The sequence below is a fragment of the Aquarana catesbeiana genome, linkage group LG05 (genome assembly GCF_042186555.1).
Source record: "Aquarana catesbeiana isolate 2022-GZ linkage group LG05, ASM4218655v1, whole genome shotgun sequence".
Lineage (NCBI taxonomy): Eukaryota > Metazoa > Chordata > Amphibia > Anura > Ranidae > Aquarana > Aquarana catesbeiana.
The window spans coordinates 622257374-622275132 of record NC_133328.1 but is presented as its reverse complement, the minus strand read 5'-3'; the positions used below and the strand labels follow the sequence as shown (position 1 = coordinate 622275132).

Below are 17759 nucleotides of genomic sequence, written 5' to 3'. Positions count from 1 at the left end.
TACTCACTTTTGTTGCCAGCAGTTTAGACATTAATGGCTGTGTGTTGAGTTATTTTGAGGGGACAGCAAATTTACACTGTTATACAAGCTGTACACTCACTACTTTACATTGTAGCAAAGTGTCATTTCTTCAGTGTTGTCACATGAAAAGATAAAATAAAATATTTACAAAAATATAAGGGGTGTACTCACTTTTGTGAGATACTGTATATATATATTTTTTTAGGTTAAAAAAACAAAACAAAAAAAAACACAAAGGAATGTTAAGTTGCGATGTAGGACTGCTACACGTATCACACATGAAACCAGACAGAAACACATAATTTGAATTCTGAATAGAAAGTTATTGAAAAGAGGATATTTAATATTTCTTAGAAGAGAAATCATCTGCAAAATCTTGTCATTTATAATGCACAGATCTGAGATCCCTTTACGCTGGAAGAAAATAATGATGCGTCTTTTCCAAGCAATGTATCTCCTTTTAGGCACATTGGTGAGTATTGAGCGTTCCTGAAGCTGTCTGGATGGAGGGTGGAAGGAGGAGTCCCTGTAACACAAATGACAAAAGTGACACACAGCTCAATAACAGCACAAATAAACAACGTGCAATTATAGACAATATTGACAGGCGTGCGTAATGAACATGTGGGTCTTAGGTGACAATGTTTCAGCAGGAAGGCATCAGGCTTTGACTTGCTCAAAGTGGACCTTTCATTATGTTTTACAAGTCTGCAAGAATGTATTCCTCATTTGTAACAATATACAGAATAGTTACATAGGAAGGCAGGTTAAAAAAAAGAGATTAGTCCACCTAGTTCAACCAATGGAAAAAAATAGAATAAATAAATAGTAAAACAGAAATAAATAGAAAACCTCCATATACAGAATCCTATACCTATTTTTGGGACAAGGTCAACCAGTGCTCAAGGCAAAAAAAATGGGAAACTGCACCTCCTTGCTGTGTGTGAGCACCCCCTGACCTGAAGCATGGCAGCCCAGCCTCCTGGCAGACGCTCCTTCTGCACAGAGGACATGCTGTCACTTGTAAACACAAAAGATGGCACAGAAAGCCAGCTTCTGTATTTACAAGTGACAGCAGGAAACACAGGGCTATAGTGTGGAATGGTGGCACCACTGTATCCTGTGTGAGCACTCCCTGCTCTGGAGCACGACAGCCCAACCTCCTGGCAGCCACTCCTTCTGCACCAAGGACAAGCTGTCACTTGTAAACACAAAAACTGGCACAGGAAACCAGCTTCTGTGTTTACAAGTGACAGCAGGGAACACAGAACTAGTGTGGAGGTGCCGACCCAGATAGCATTGATAGCATGATTGTGCTGCAAGTTTTAAAATGACTTGCTAAGCTCTTGCTAGACTTGCCAAGCTTCACATGTTTGTTGCACAATTGCAGCAAGTCTGCATTGCATGACTCCAGATCAACTTTCTTTGCAAACATTCTGCAAGTCTGCTGCAAGTTCTGGTCCAGTTATGTTGTGTTATGCCCCGTACACACGGTCAGACATTGATCGAACATTCCGACAACAAAATCCTAGGATTTTTTCCGACGGATGTTGGCTCAAACTTGTCTTGCATACACACGGTCACACAAAGTTGTCGGAAAATCCGATCATTCTGAATGCAGTGACATAAAACACGTACGTCGGGACTATAAACGGGGCAGTAGCCAATAGCTTTCATCTCTTTATTTATTCTGAGCATGCGTGGCACTTTGTGCGTCGGATTTATGTACACACGATCGGAAATTCCGCACAACGGATTTTGTTGTCTGAAAATTTTATAGCCTGCTCTCAAACTTTGTGTGTCGGAAAATCCGATGGAAAATGTGTGATGGAGCCTACACACGGTCGGAATTTCTGACAAGAAGGTCCTATCACACATTTTCCGTCGGAAAATCCGACCGTATGTACGGGGCATAATAGTTATCCCACCACAGGGGGCTGTGGCTGAATTTTTATCGTTGCTCCCTGCTGTGTACAAGCTTTTACATTAATTGGCGCTGGGGTGTTGTGTGCAGAGAGGTGAGTGGTATCCATGAGATTGGATATGGAGTTCAGAAAGGTAGAAATCATGTAGCATATCACAGGGTGAGAGGCTGCAGCAGCGGCTGATCTGTGCTGGACATTTTCTTTAAACCCAACCAAGAACAGCACATGCTTCTCAATTTATAAGACTGTGCAATCCCAGAATTGGCATCTCAGGAACAAGATGCAGTGCAATGTACCTTTCTGGCAGGTTAAAGTATGAGAAGCAGGAGCAGAGGAGTGACCGCTTGTATAGACACAGCAAAAAGATAAACTTCTCATTGCAAGAGAAAATTGGTCCCAGCCCTTATTTGCACCTCGCTGGTGACCTGTGCCTTCGACCTCCATCGGTTTTAGCACTGCAGCCACTCTCAGTCTTTTTGGCATTTGACAATTTCAGGTGTATTGAATGCCTGTGTCCCCCCCCCCTGCTGCGCACCATGGTTCCATTGCCACTGCATCAGAGGAACCATGATGTGTCACTGCATCTTGCATCACAAACCTACTGAGGGACATATCAGTATGGATATCACACCACTTCCTCAAACTCAATCCCTCTAAAACTGAGCTTGTAGTATTTCCTCCTCCCCGATCCCCTCCCTACAACCATTGGTCCCTCCGCACATGCCAAGGTGCTGGGTGTAATCCTAGACTCTGACCTCTCCTCCAGCCCCCATATCACTGGCTAAATCTTGCCACCCTAATCTCTGCAACATCTCCAGAATTATCTCCTTCCTAACTAAGGACACCACAAAACAACTTAATTATTCCTTGGTTATTTACCAGCTTGACTACTGCAACTCCCTCCTCACTGGCCTACCTTCACACAGGCTATCCCCCCTGCAGTCTATTATGAATGCTGCTGCCAGACTAATACACCTTACTAACCAATCTGTGACTGCTGCCCCTCTCTGCCAATCCCTTCACTGGCTTTCCCTACCCTTCCGTATAACATCCAAAATACTAACCACACCATACAAGGCCATCCACAACATTGCCCCCAGCTACATCACCAATTACATCTGCAGATATCGCCCAAATTGTCCCCTCCTCTCCTCCCAAGGCCTCCTGCTCTCTAGCTCCTTTGTTACCTCCTCCTATGCTTAACTACAGGCCTTCTCCAGAGCCTCTCCCATCCTCTGGAACTCCCTGTCCCGGTATGTCCGGTCAGCTCCTACTCTGTCGGCCTTTGGATGATCCTTGAAAACTCACTTATTTAAGGTAGTCTACCCCATCACTACCCAAGAACTGTACTTGAGCCCCCTCCATCAGATCATCCCTTCAGCTATTACCTTTTGTACCACTTCCCCTCCCTTTAGATTGTAAGCTCCAGGAGCAAGGCTCTCCTGTTCCTTCTGCATTAAACTGTATTGTAATTGTACTGGCCCCTTTTTATTGTAAAGCGCTGCGTAAACCGTTGGCACTATACAAATCCTGTATAATAATAATAATAATAATAATAATAATAATAATGCTTCGTCATTTTTACGTCCTGTAGTGACATCGGGGCCAAAGGAGGGTGCCATGATATGCAGTGGGAAATGCAGGCATCCAATATTCCTGGATGTGTCAAATGTGAAAGAGACTAAGTGCTGGAGTGGATTGAATGTGGGACACACAGACCATCAAAGAGGTGAATATTAGAGCTCTTATGTTGCCGGGAGCTTTCGTGTATGTAATGGAGAGATATCCTGAATATGTTTTTTTATTTTGCTCAGACATATACTTTAATTTCTATACCCCATTTCACCTATGGCCAAATCCCCTTTGGCTTTCAATACATGTACATTTTTTTTTTTTTTTTTTAATAAGAGTTGATGGGAAGAGTTTGCAACAAATATATAAAGTCATAATAAAGATTCAGTAAAACTGGCTTCAAGGGGAGCATAACTGAAAGTTGTTGACACAGAAAGGCGTTCATTCTCTAGTAATTCTCAACAATGCAACTTGGAGATAAAAAAAAAATTGTTGCTGCTGTGATTTAAGTTTCATTAGTGGAAACGATTGCTGTTCGCACTTATCTAGGATGACAAGCAAAAGCCATGCAATTACATTATTATGTGCGAATGACTGCAGCGCCCAATGGCCTGGGCAACACTTGACAGTACTTTATATTTGATGAAGACACTGCCTTCTATTGTGCTGTACCATATTTGAAAAACCCACAATTTACTAGAGTCTACACAAATGTGCAATATATGCATGGTCCTTCAGCTTTTAGGGCTTGTCCACGCGTGTTTTGCTCTCTGAAGAACAAGATTTAATGGAACAAGACAGGGAAAGTTTGCCACAAAACAACACAACGCTCATCCTATAATTCAAGAGTTCTGCTTGGACTTCACATCTAAGTATTGTCAAACTTGCCATGACTTCTTCCACCAGGTTCAGGTGATTACTTTTATTCCCTCGTGTATGATATAAAGATGACATACTTTTCTTTAAGAAAAATGCAATAAATTATATAAAAAATTTAGCACCCAAAAAGAGAAGTTGGTTACAATTGAGAAGGCAACTGTACTAAATAAATTATTTTCAGTTTTTACAAAGGAAAAGGAGGGGTATAGTAATCAAGACTGGATCATTAATAACGCATCACAAATAGTACCCTTGTGGCTAACAGAAGCCAGTGTCTAAATTTGATTTACCGGAGGGTTTTGGCTGAAGCTATCAGTCATAACCCCGGTATTTTTTTATCAGCCGGTGGCTGGCTTTTTTCATGAAAGTGTTCCGAGCGGCTCATGAGCCTCTGGAACTCTTTCAGAAGCAGTGGGAGGGGAAATCACTTCCAGTCCAGGGTGAAAGTAAACTATTTTTTTTTTAAGCCAAAGATCAAAAATATTTTTTTTGATCTTTTGCTTTTACAGGTAAAGGAGAGATTTGTGTTCTTTTTTTACCCCAGATTTCGCCATAAAGAAGACTTGTCATTCTTATTTCTTGTAATAGGAATAAAAGAAATTAAAAAAATAAAAAAATAAAAAAATAAAAGGACAGTGTAAAAATAAAAAATAAAAAGTAAAAGAAAAAAGAAAAAAAACTTTAAAGTGCCCCCATCCCTCCGTACTTGCGCGCAGAAGCAAATACACACCTAAGTCGCGCACGCATATGTAAACGGTATTTGCACCACACATGTGAGGTATCCTCACATACGTTAGAGAGAGAGCAATAATTCTAGCACTACAAAAGTTTGCTTTTAAAACTGTTAAAAGCAAACTTTTTTTTAAAGCCTTTTTAAATTTTGAAATATACTATGGACGACTTTGCAGGCATTTCCTTCTTCACTACTAAATATCAATTCAATACAATAACGATGAACAATTAAAGATTTAGGCTGCTTTTAGATCCATATATACAGTTTTACCCAATTTTACCCAACATTATTTGCTAAATGCTATTGCTGCTTGGACATGTTATTGTGCATGTAGCACTTCCTCACAATCTGTTTGCTGAATCCCAAGGCAAATAGTCTGCACTTAAAGTGCATGTGAACTGTAAAGCCCAGTGCACACGATCGGACTTTCCGACAACAAAAGCGTGGAATTTTGTTCGAAGGGCGTTGGCTCAAACTTGTCTTGCATACACATTCGTCAACCAGACATGTTGCGGAATCGGAGGAGATAACGTGTTATTTATTATTGGCCTTGGAGTTATTGCTTTGATATTATTTTTTTGGTTGAATAATGATTTGATTTGGTATATTTTCTATATTTTTGGATGCATAGAATGCACTTTTTGGTTAAGTTCTATTGGCAGATAACATGTCTAATTTTAATTGTTTTCTTTTTTTAACTCATAAAAAAATTGTGTAGAATAATACTTGGCTATGTGTTTTACTTCAAAATACAGTTTGGGAGTAGGCAATTACATTTAAAAAAATGTAATGTAAAATTGACACCAAGATAGTTGTATCTTTGTTATCTTTGTTCTTAAAAACTACTGGATAATGGTGTTGTGGTAACTTGCACAAATAAAAAAACACCAAATAAACATAATAATATTCTTGATATCACTAGAAAAAAAGCCTTTGAAAATGTGTTTGCAATAGCTCCATCAGTATCACCAGCAAAGCAGCTTCATTATTATCCCATTAAAGAAGAAGAGAATTTTGCGCTGCATTTGGAGATTTCATAATTTGCCGCGTCACGAATGTTAATTCTCCATTACAAATGCTAGTTTACAAAACCGACCACTTCTGCGTCCGAGCATGCGTGTTTGTGCTTTGGACTTTTGTCCGACGGACTTGTGTACACACGCTCGGAAAGTCCAACAACACACATTTGTTAGCGGTTGGACTTACCGCCAACAAGCTCACATCCAACATTTCCCGTCGGAAAATCAGTTTGCGTGTACGCGGCATAGCGCTTCTTGCACATGAATGGTGAGAGGCTAAAAATATGCTAGAGCTGTAGGCACCGTGCACAACCTTCCATAGGATTGAATGGCTGTAAGCAGCCATATTCTTGTAAAGGCCAAAGCTTCTGTACATCAGCACTTACCTATGTGTACTATGTACTTAAACGCAAAACTTTCATGTCCTGGAAATAATCCCTACACGTATGCGGGCAAAGACAGCTATCAAAGCTCACAAAAATACTGACTCTTATCCATTCCACCAAAAAAAATATGGCACTTGAGTCAGACTTGATTCTCTACTGCAGGGATATGCAATTAGCGGACCTCCAACTGTTGCAAGACTACAAGTCCCATCATGCTTCTGCCTCTGGGTGTCATGCTTGTGGTTGTCAGAGTCTTGCTATGCCTCATGGGACTTGTAGTTCTGGAACAGATGGAGGTCCGCTAATTGCAAATCCCTGCTTTACTGCATGATTCATTCAATATAACTATGAAATTCAGCTGCAAATAGATAGATGTATTGTTCAATCTTCTGCAAATGCCTTGGTGGAAGAAATGCTGCTGTAGAAGACCATTCTACTTCTAAACATACCCCAGCATTTATATCCACACAGGTAGCAGAGACATTTTCAACCAATCACCATGGAATATGTCAAGACAGATGTTAATTGTTGAAGAAGAGGATGGGAAGTGGGAAAATTGTGGAACAACCTTGTGATCAAGCCTTCATTGGTGAAATGAGTTACGGAGGGGCAGTCCCTGGGCAGGGACAATATGGTTGCACTTGTATTATCATATAATATGATTCTGGTGTGTGGCTTCCATTTACCAATTTGCTTAGATGATAAGCGGAGATGAGCTTTACAAGCTGACACAGAAAGCGAGTAAGGCTTAGGTCTGGAGCAGTGTAACAATTTTTGGGAGGTTTGAACTACTTGTGGACCTACCCTGCTTGAGTTACATAATACCATCCTTGGTGCCATGGAGTCTGCACATGTGTTAATTCCCTGAATCACATTTCTAAAGGTGCACATTTTGGACAGAAAAGACAATTGATTTGAAAGAAGAATGAAAGAGGCCATTTGCTTTACACTGGAACAAATATTGTTGAAAAGGGTGTGGTATGTGGACACATCTGTCTTCCACATATAACACCATTTTACCATCTCTATCGTGACAATTTGATAACAAATTAGGCTTTCAGCAATGTGTATCGAATGAATAATACCTGTGTAGACTTTTTAATATCAAGGGTGTGTTTATGTAACTACGTTGTAGAACAGAAAGGTTCCACAACTTTCACACCTCCCGTCCTTTTCTTGGACAATTAACATCTGAAGTAACACATTCCATGGTGATTGGATTAAGGTGTTTGTGCTATCTGTGTGGAGAGAATTGCTAGAGTATGTTCCTTACATTACAGAACAAGTCCAATTAAATATGACTAACTACTACTAGATCTTCCATGACCTCGACAAATGAGAACATTCACAGGCATGGACCCTACAGACATTCTACATTATGGAATAGAATGAAGGAGTCTTCCTCCAAAACGCCTAGAATAATCATCCCTATTTGGTTCTAATGGAGTAATGTGAGAAGGTTTGGTGGTAGCACAAAAAATACATCAACTTTTAGGAGACTATCTCCTTTAAAGATCAGTCCACCCAGAAGTGACTGCTGGGCAAAGTCATTCATAGTTTCTTATATAAATGTGAAACCTCTCAGCCATAGACATCTACAATTCATTTAGTTACAAATTGAAATTCTTGCAAGCGGACCGCCCCAGTGTGAAAGCACTCAGGCTTTCACACTGGGGTGGCTTGAGAGGAGCTTTTCAGTCGCTTTACATGCGCTATTATTAGTGCTAAAAAACCTGAAAAGCGCGACAGGTGTGAAAAGGTCTAAAGGATGTATCTTTGTTCTTATTAATACATCATTAAATGTATTCTTTTAATACAAGCAGTGTAAATACTGTAAATTGACCCGGTTTTAGCCTCTTGCAGTCCCTGCACCACCGGGCTGGAGTGTGAGGTGAAGACAAAGAACAAGAAGCCAATCAGTTTAAATGCTGACAAGAAGTATGAAGACAGGAGGAGAGAGCAGAGTGATAGAGAGATGCGCTCATTACTGTGCTTCTAAAAAAGGTAGGTAGCCGACATCTCCAGTAATCTAAATAAAAAGTCTTTATTGCTACATACAGGAACGATGTAAGAACAGTGCAAAGGCTAACGCGTTTCGGCACAAAACGCCTTGATCACAGCATATCAGACATGTGAAACACAAAACATATATACAGACATAATACAGCTCAATAAAATAGCAAGTGCATCAATAAAACAATTAAGTCAATTGGATGAATTTTCACTATAGAACAGAGGGAAAAGTGGCACTGGATCGTATAATATAACAATAGAAAAATTACAAATTCTATGGTGATATAACCAGAGATTTAAGATATTATAACCTGCAACAGAAAAAGGTACTAAATTAGCAGAAGAGTAAAAATCTCCAAAACAGGACTGGCTGTATTAAATTATAAAAGCATATAATTTCAAAAATAAATCCAAATCCCATTTGTAATTCATGCCAGCAGGAATTCTGGTATTTAAGGGGAATATTCACCATACCTCTCTCTCGAAAAGTTTGTGGTGGTAATCTCTCCCCCGAGGGGGGTCTATTAACCCTTTTAGGACCCTTAAAAATAAAGGAACTCATATTGTCTACATGTACATGTGTGAAGTGTTTAGACACATTCGAGAGGTTCCGATCACTGGGATAAGGAGCTCCATTACGGTGTCCGCTGATTCTAAATCTCAGAGCCCTAGAAGTGCAACCTACATATTTTTATGCACAAGAAGTGCATTCCACAACATACACCAAGTATTTGCACAGCAGAAGGACTCAAAAGTTCTAAGACAAGTATGCCTAGGGGTGGTGACTGAAAAAGACTTGGAGATGAAATACTTCCTAAAGTACCAGCATGTCTGCTGGAAAATCTACAACCATCAGAGAGTAAAGGAATGAGAGCTTTATGAGCAGTCAAAACAGGGAGATATTTTAACACAATTTCCTTAATTTGGTTAAATTCTTGTGAAAAAGAAGTAACAAATGTAACCGAGTTCTTGCAGTTACCCCAACTACTTAGATCGAATATTATGTGGTGGGTGACAGCTTCTGGCCAACATGAGAGAGTTGCCAGCGCACTCTTTACAGAAAGTGAACATTTCAACATTGCCTATAATATGATCACCCTTCAAAGTGATGTCTAAATAATTAATGGTGTTAGTGTGGCTCTCATAGGTAAATTCCAGGTTTAAGTACACTAACAAATCCAAAACATCTCCCACATCACTGTCCCAAATGAGTATAAGGTCATCTATGAATCTGCCATACTATTTAATGACTTTGGTAAATGTGCTGCTTCTCCTTTCACTGTCCAGTCACAGGCTGGGGGCAGGTCCAGTAACTCCTAGGCTCAGAAAAAGTGGATGAATGGTGCTGGCCATCAGGCCAAGGACATCTAGTGACAGAAAAAAGTATATCTCTGGACTGACACTGTCTGTTGAAATACATTTTTTTAATGTATCTATTCTCTTGTGGCTCATTTAAATTTTTTTATGTAGTTCTACTTTAAATATACTATTGAAGGCATTTTGTTATATCTGTTTGATTAGTGCAAAAAAGATAATTTGATCCTGTCAGAAATACAATAGGCTGATAACTCCCTGCGCTCTCTGCCTGTACTGCATTGCTATAAGTTGTTAGTGCAAAAACCCCTTGCCAGATTTGAACCCCCATCTTCTATGCTATGGATTAGAATCCAGATAGCAGGGATAGTTTGCCACAAATTTGTGGCAGTGTTGAATTGTAGGTCTGTTAACTTGCTACACATTTTCACTGGCAAGTTATACACTTGCACAGCACTTGAAGCACAAGTTCTAGTTAACACTTTTCCAATATGTAGCAAATTGGCGTGGCATGTCTGTAGCAAGAGCAAAGTTGGTGAGTCTACAGCAAGAGCTCTACAAGCCTACAGCATGGAAATTCAGCCACAGTGACCCCTGTGGTGGGATGACTATTGCACAACATAACTGAACCAGAACTTGCAGCAGACCTATGCCGTGTACACACGGGCAGACTTTTCCGCATCAAAGGTCCGACGGACTTTTGACGGACTTCCGATGGACTTTCGAACGAACGGACTTGCCTACACATGATCACACCAAAGTCCGACGGATTTGTACGTGATGACGTAGGACCGGACTAAAACAAGGAAGTTGATAGCCAGTAGCCAATAGCTGCCCTAGCATCAGTTTTTGTCCATCGGACTAGCATACAGACGAGCGGATTTTTCGACCGGACTCGAGTCTATCGGAAAGATTTGAAACATTTAATCATAACATACTTCCTGTTATAAGGGGACAGTGCTGCCCCCCCCCCCCACAGATACAGTACAGTGAGTGAGGGTTGTCACTGTACGACAGGAAGTGTGTTACTGGCAGGAGAACTAGGTAAAAAAAAAATAAGCCCAAAAAAAAAAAATGCAGCCATCACATCTCTGGACTGGTAAGCCGCCATATATTACATTTTTGTTCATGGGGTAGTATTCATTTTAACCCACTCATATTAAAACCTTCAGGGCAGGAAAAAATGGCTCTTGTGTAACATGTATTTTCTGAAACATTTTAGCCTTGTCAGTCATTTTGTAATGAACATCCTGCATGGCGGTCTTAATTTGCCAAAAAAAAAAAATCCAAACTACCAACAGCCCCCTTTGATTTGACTCTGTTTCTTTTTGTTTTGTAATTTTTTTTCAATCTCATCATTTGCACAAAAGCCATGCTGGAGTAAACACATCTAGCAGAGGTGCTTTAATTACAAACAACTGTAATCAAAGGAGGTGGCAAGGCATCCGAGTTAAAAAGGCGTCACTTTTCCCACAGGTAATTTGCTTGGCAACTCTCATAATGTATGCACTCCTTTGCATCGACCTCCGTGAAGATATATGACACGATGTTACTTTCATGATACATCAAAAGCAGGCAAAAACCATACCCCGACACAGCAAGACATGGTATATGGAGGTCTCATTATAGCTGAAAAGATTAACTTAAGCAAGCAAAAAAATATACTCATGTATACATAAAAAAAAAAAAAACTGACATTGGATCATTTTCCCGTCACATGTCATTTTACTAAAAATACATCAGAACAAGACAGCAAAAGGTTGAGGAACTTTATTCAAATTATATAGTTCTCAAAGGAAATAATATAATGAGAGAACATGATTAATGTTTTGCATTAGTTTATTATGGGTAGGATAACACAACTTAAAGGGATTTTCTGCTTTAATGATGTTTCCCAGTTCTGTTTCCATTTAGCCACAAAATGACTTATGACCTCCTATGCTTCAAAGAAAATTGTGATAAAGGGTACATCAGTTTTCACTTCTTCATGTCATCTTCCTCCACTTTAATGGCAAAAGAAAAATCCACTGAGTGTTCAACCACTGGTCACTTTGAATACCACCAAGCAAAGTAGAAATATGGATTTGGGGTGACACCATGTATAGGCCAACAAAATAGATTGTAGCTGTTGGTTGAAGAAGAGGCCTGCGTACCTGGAAAGCTTGCACAGTTTTTTGCGTTGGCCAATAAATGCTATCACGCCAAATCCAAACTTATACTTCAAGTTTGCCTCTCCCAGTAAACACAGTAAAGGTCTGGATTTGGGGTGACAGCTTTTTTTGGCTACCAAAATAGATTGTAGTGCAAGCTATCGAGGCATGGTGGCTTCTTCTTTGAGCAGTTGGTTGAAGAAGAGGCCAGTGTTCCTTGAAAGCTTGCACCACAGTCCAATAAATGTGTCACACCAAATCCAAATTCTACTTCTTTAATGGGAAAAGCAAAATTGAAATATAAGTTTGAATTCAGGGTGATGCTTTTTATTGGCCAACAAAATAGACCGTAGTTCAAGCTTTTAAGGCACTCTAGTCTCTTCTTCCATCAATTCCCCAAATAAAAGGTCATCATACTTTGATAGCCAATAATTGGTGCCCCCCTAAATCCAAACTTCTACTTCATGTAATGGAAGAGGCAAAACTTAAGTATAAGTTTGGATTTGAGGTGACAACATTTATTGGCCAAAGAAATAGACTGTGGTGCAAGCTTTTAAGGCATGCCTGCCTCTTCTTCAACCAGCTGCCCAAAGAAGAGGCCACCATGTCTCTTTAGCTTGCACTACAAGTGCCTTAAAAGCTTGCACACCATTGGCCAATAAATTCTGTCACCCCAAATCCAAACTTATACTTCAATTTTGCCTCTCCCATTAAACGAAGTAGAAGTTTGGATGTTGTGCGACAACATTTATTGGCCAACAAAATAGAATAAAATAGAATAAAATTGAAGTAGAGGCTGGCATGCACACCAGTCTATTTCATTAGCAAAAAAATGTTGTCACCCCAAATCCAAACTTATACTTCAATTTTGCCTCTCCCATTAAACAAAGTAAAAGTTTGGATTTGGGGTGACACCATTTATTGGCCAATAGATTGTAGTGCAAGCTTTGGATACATGGTGGCCTCTTCTTTGGGCAGCTGGTTGAAGAAGAGGCTAGCATGCCTTAAAAGCTTGCACCTCAGACTATTCCATTAGCAAATAAATGTCACCCCAAATCCAAACGTATACTTCAATTTTTTCTCCCCCATTAAACGAAGTAGACGTTTGGATTTAGGGGGGCACCATTTATTGGCTAATGAAACAGATCGTAGTGGAAGCTATCAAAGAATGGTGACCTCTTCTTTGGGGAATTGGTGGAAGAAGAGGCTGGAGTGCCTTAAAAGCTTGCACTACAATCTATTTTGTTGGCCAATAAAGGGCATCACCCCAAATCCAAACTTATATTGCAATTTTGCATCTCCCATTAAAGAAAGTAGAAATTTGGATTTGGTGTGATACATTTATTGGCTAAGGAAGTCTATTGTAGTCCCAGCTTTTGAAGCATGGTGACCTCTTTTGTTGGCAATTGGCTGATGAAGAGGCTGCCTTGCACTACAGTCTATTTTTTTGGCCAATGAATGTTGTCACTCTAAATTAAAACTTCTAATTTTCGTGGTAGTCAAAGTGACTAGTGGTTGAACCTACAGTAAATGTGCCTCTCCCAATAACTTCTACTTAAAACCATTTATTGGCCAATGAAATAGATTGTAGTCTAAGCTTTGGAAGAATGATGGCCTCTTTGGGCAATTGGTTGAAGAGGCTGGCTTGCCTTGAAAGCTTGCACTACAGTCCATTTAGTTGTCCAATAAATTGTGTCACCCTAAATCCTAGTTTCAATTTAATTTGGTGGTATTCAAAGAAACCAGTGGTTGAACTCCCAGCAGATTTTGCCTCTCCCATTAAACTTCTGCTTATATTCAAATTTTTACTTTAGTCAATAACTGATATAATAGGAGGCATGGAGGAGCACAGCTATGAGGAAAGATTAGCTGATTTTTTTTTCTCTTGAGAAGAGGTGATTATGTGGGATATTATCACCATGTATAAATACATAAATGGTCCTTATAGTGAACATGGTCTACAGTTATTCAGCTTATTACAGAGAACAACGGGGCACTCTTTAAATCTGGAGGAAAAGAGATTTACCCTCCACATATGGAAAGGCTTCTTCAAGGACTGGTTCTGGTCAGCTCAGTGGATTGTTTAAAAAAAAAAAAACACAAAATATAACTGAAACTAAACATTTATAGGTAGTAACACCAGGATTATGAGCTTCCGAAGACACCCTGGGGTATGAGCTTCTGAAGACGCTCTGTGAGAGGGGTAAAACGCATTAGTCAAAAGACTACCGGTAATGTCACATGCAGCTGACAGAACCCACACTGAAACAGTGTTTCTGGTTCCGGCAATCTTGCCATTTTCTACACCTATGTGAGTGTAACCAGTGTTTATGTGTGCTGGTAATAAAATGGAATTACGCTATGTGGGCCCCTTTTGCTATCCTTCTTACATGTGAGAAATACACCAGCTATTAAATCCTATTAGCAAGCTGGAGGAGCGGAGTAAAGTGGAGACGTAAAGAGTACAAGAGCATACACATATTTACAATCCAAGCGCATATGACTCTTAATGCTCTGCGAATAAGTCCATACAGAAGTTGTTGGTGAGTGAGGGAACATGGGAGGAGAGCACGGCATTGTAATTTCTGCACTAACTATAAGAAAAGTGACTGCACATTGGGACTAAAGATTTAAAGATTACACCAGTGTTTTTCACATCAATGCAGTTTTGTGGAGAATATATTAGGCACTGATCACACTTGTTATATGCTAATTGCTATTTTATATGTTATTTGTGTGTTTCATATTTTCTTGCACTTATTGGAGGTGAGCAGTGCTGTGAGTTTTAATGTCACCAGGGGTATTTGATGCAGGGAATGTCTGATTGCATCTTGGGGGATCAAGGAGGATTTTCCCCCATTGGAGCAACTTGGATCATGGATTGGGGGTTTTATTTTGCCTTCCTCTGGATCAACTGTGGGTATAGAATAGTTTATATGGAGATTTTCTATATATATTTTTTTTTTCCATTGGTTGCACAAGATGGATTTTTTCCAGCCTGGCTAATTATGTAACTATGTAATATGGGTCAACACTTTGCTGCTGGTAAAGACACCAATCAAAACCAGCCTCTTGAGGCCGCTTTACAACTGGATGACACAGAAACACACAAGTAAACAGGCAGGTTACATTAATTGATGGGCTGTGATGTTAATTTTGAATAGCACTCCAATGAAAAAAAGGCTCATGCACACAAGCACTTATAGCGTAAAACCATATTACAGTGCCCAGGAGGCACAGGTGTAGCTGACAACCCATTTCCAGCATCCCTCTTGTAATCAACTGCAGGCTGAAATATGTAGATGTAAGCTGTTCCAAGCAATACAGTACTCAGAGACATGTGCCCCAAAAGCAGAATATTTGCATTTGAGGTACATGTTTCTGAAATCATAGGGCCCTGGACACAAGTACCACTGTGTATAGTTCAGTCTGTCATTGATTTTATATTTGATACACTTTTTATGTATTTATGCTTTTTATTTGTCTTCTAATGATTTTATATTTTCATTTCATATTTTAGCCCTGAAAAAGGGGACAAAGTGTGGACCTGAAAGGGGTTGGCCATTATGTTCACATGTTTGGATTACAGCCACTTTTTGGATTTCAACATTTTGGTGTGGTGCTCCAATCTTCTGATCCAACTATTACATTATTATCCTGAGGTTTCCATTGGAGTTCCTCTGTGTATGGAAGCAGCCCACATATCAAAATGCTCCAGTGGGACATTATCAGTATAGTTTCCACAAAACCAATCACATGTGCTTTGTTACATCTCCACAAGGTTCCAGCACCATCAACTACCTACTACCTTAAAGCGCAACTTGAAACCAGATGGATCTACTTGCTACAAGCGACTAGATACCCAGGTTTGAATGAGGGAATCAGTTACGAACCATTCCTGTAATCACTCGTTCAACCAACACATGATCTCTATCACACTGGACTCTGACAGGAGTCCTGTATGAGCCCTCTATACGTCATTCCACTCCCCTTGTTTGGTTGTATTTTTGGAGTGTGTTTGTCAATCACCGGTCTGTGCAATTGCAACCATGCTCTTTTCATGTGTTATCCCTTTTGTGCAGAGGAAATTATAAATACTTTATATAACATTTGTTATGTTATGTATTTTCACGTTATAGTACATTGGGGTACTGTTTAAGGATGTGTAACTGTTCATGGCTGCACTTATGCATGTCTTTCAGAGTTTAGACATATTTTTTAGAGGGGTTGTTTTTTTTTATTTTTCATTTGGAGTGACACCTGTGGAGCTCCACCTCGTTTGGCCCTTTTTCCCATTTGTCTTGAGGGTCCCCGTACGGACGACCAAGGGCGTCCATGGAGTCATCCCCACTATGTGGGGATAGGTACACAGGCCCTCCTAAACCTTGGGGGGCACCCATGCATGCCCACTTTGAGGGACCACATTTGCCTTGGGGGTTCGGCTTCTTGCCATGTTGTGCTCTGTGGCAGTTTGTCCATTGGGCATGAGGATGTTGTTCTATGGATCCCGCCCCTAGGGATGTGGCTATGGTTGACTCCCTCTTTGCTTGATGACGCTTGCCATGGTCTGTGGCACGGCTTGGGATCTTGGATGCCCCCCTCATCACGCAGCCCCTCCCCTTTACATTTGCATTGCATCATCACGGCGCAACGTTCAGGGTCACGCCTGACACAACAGGGAGGGGTATATAAGGACCCATGTGGCAGTAGCTATGTTGTTGGGATCCCTGGAAGCCTCACACCATCAGGACAGGACATCAGGTACATTTGCTTACATCAGTGACTCTGGAAACTACATAGCCCTCACAGTAAATACAATCTTGGTAAATCTTTGCTCTATCTCTTGTATACAGCTTGCTTTAAACCTTTTAATGGTTGAAAGGGCCTCTTTCCCTTCCTCTTCTTGGAGTCATTTCGACCCATGGATGGGTTCTATTTTAAAATGGAGGCAAGTATATTTAGTTTGAAATTTCAGCAAAATTGTAGTTTTTGCTCCACTATGAATGGTAAATGATAGGGCTTTTTGTGTGTATTTTTAGAACTACGAAGTGGTCTCCTATATAGTTAGATCACTGATGTCGTCTGATGGATTTTAAGGCTCCCAGTTTATCTAAATTTAAGGAAAGCTCGGATTAAGTTTGATTGTAACTTACAATCAACTTGGAGTAAGATGATTTCATAATTTCTCAATTTTTTCTTCTTTGTCTCTACCATCTATGTTGGGATGAGTTAAAGAGAATTTATAAGGTTATCTTATGTTTGGATTGACAGGTTATAATCTGAGCTGTACTCGACTTTATCCACCCATACCCCTCCCTATGGTAGACCTGGCATATTTGTGCGACTGTGACTGATCGGATGCATGGCATTACTGGATCTCACTCCTTATTCATTTTTAATTTCAATCTGGCTTCCACGCTCAATGAGGTAGGAACCAACATTTGGGGATGCTCACCATGTGTCTGACTGCAATTATATGTGTATATCTTATAGTTTGTATACAATCCCTTTGTATATGTAAATATATATATATATATATATATATATATATATATATATATATATATATATATGTATATATATATGTATATATATATATATATATATATATATATATATATATATGTATATATATATGTATATATATATATATATATATATATATATATATATATATATATATATATATATATATATATATATATATATATATATATATATTGCTAATTCTTGTTTTTGTTCTCTTT

At 39.6% G+C, this 17759-nt stretch overlaps 1 protein-coding gene across 7 annotated transcripts in view; it reads right to left on the bottom strand.

The window, feature by feature from the left end:
* Positions 1-343: 343 nt before the first annotated feature.
* Positions 344-17759, bottom strand: part of KHDRBS3 (KH RNA binding domain containing, signal transduction associated 3) — a 210197-nt gene continuing 192781 nt past the window's right edge. For all 7 annotated transcript variants that reach the window (XM_073632282.1, XM_073632281.1, XM_073632284.1 and 4 more), the window contains one exon: positions 344-547. The gene's annotated coding sequence lies outside the window, so the exon portion shown is untranslated. The remainder of the gene's footprint in view (positions 548-17759) is intronic.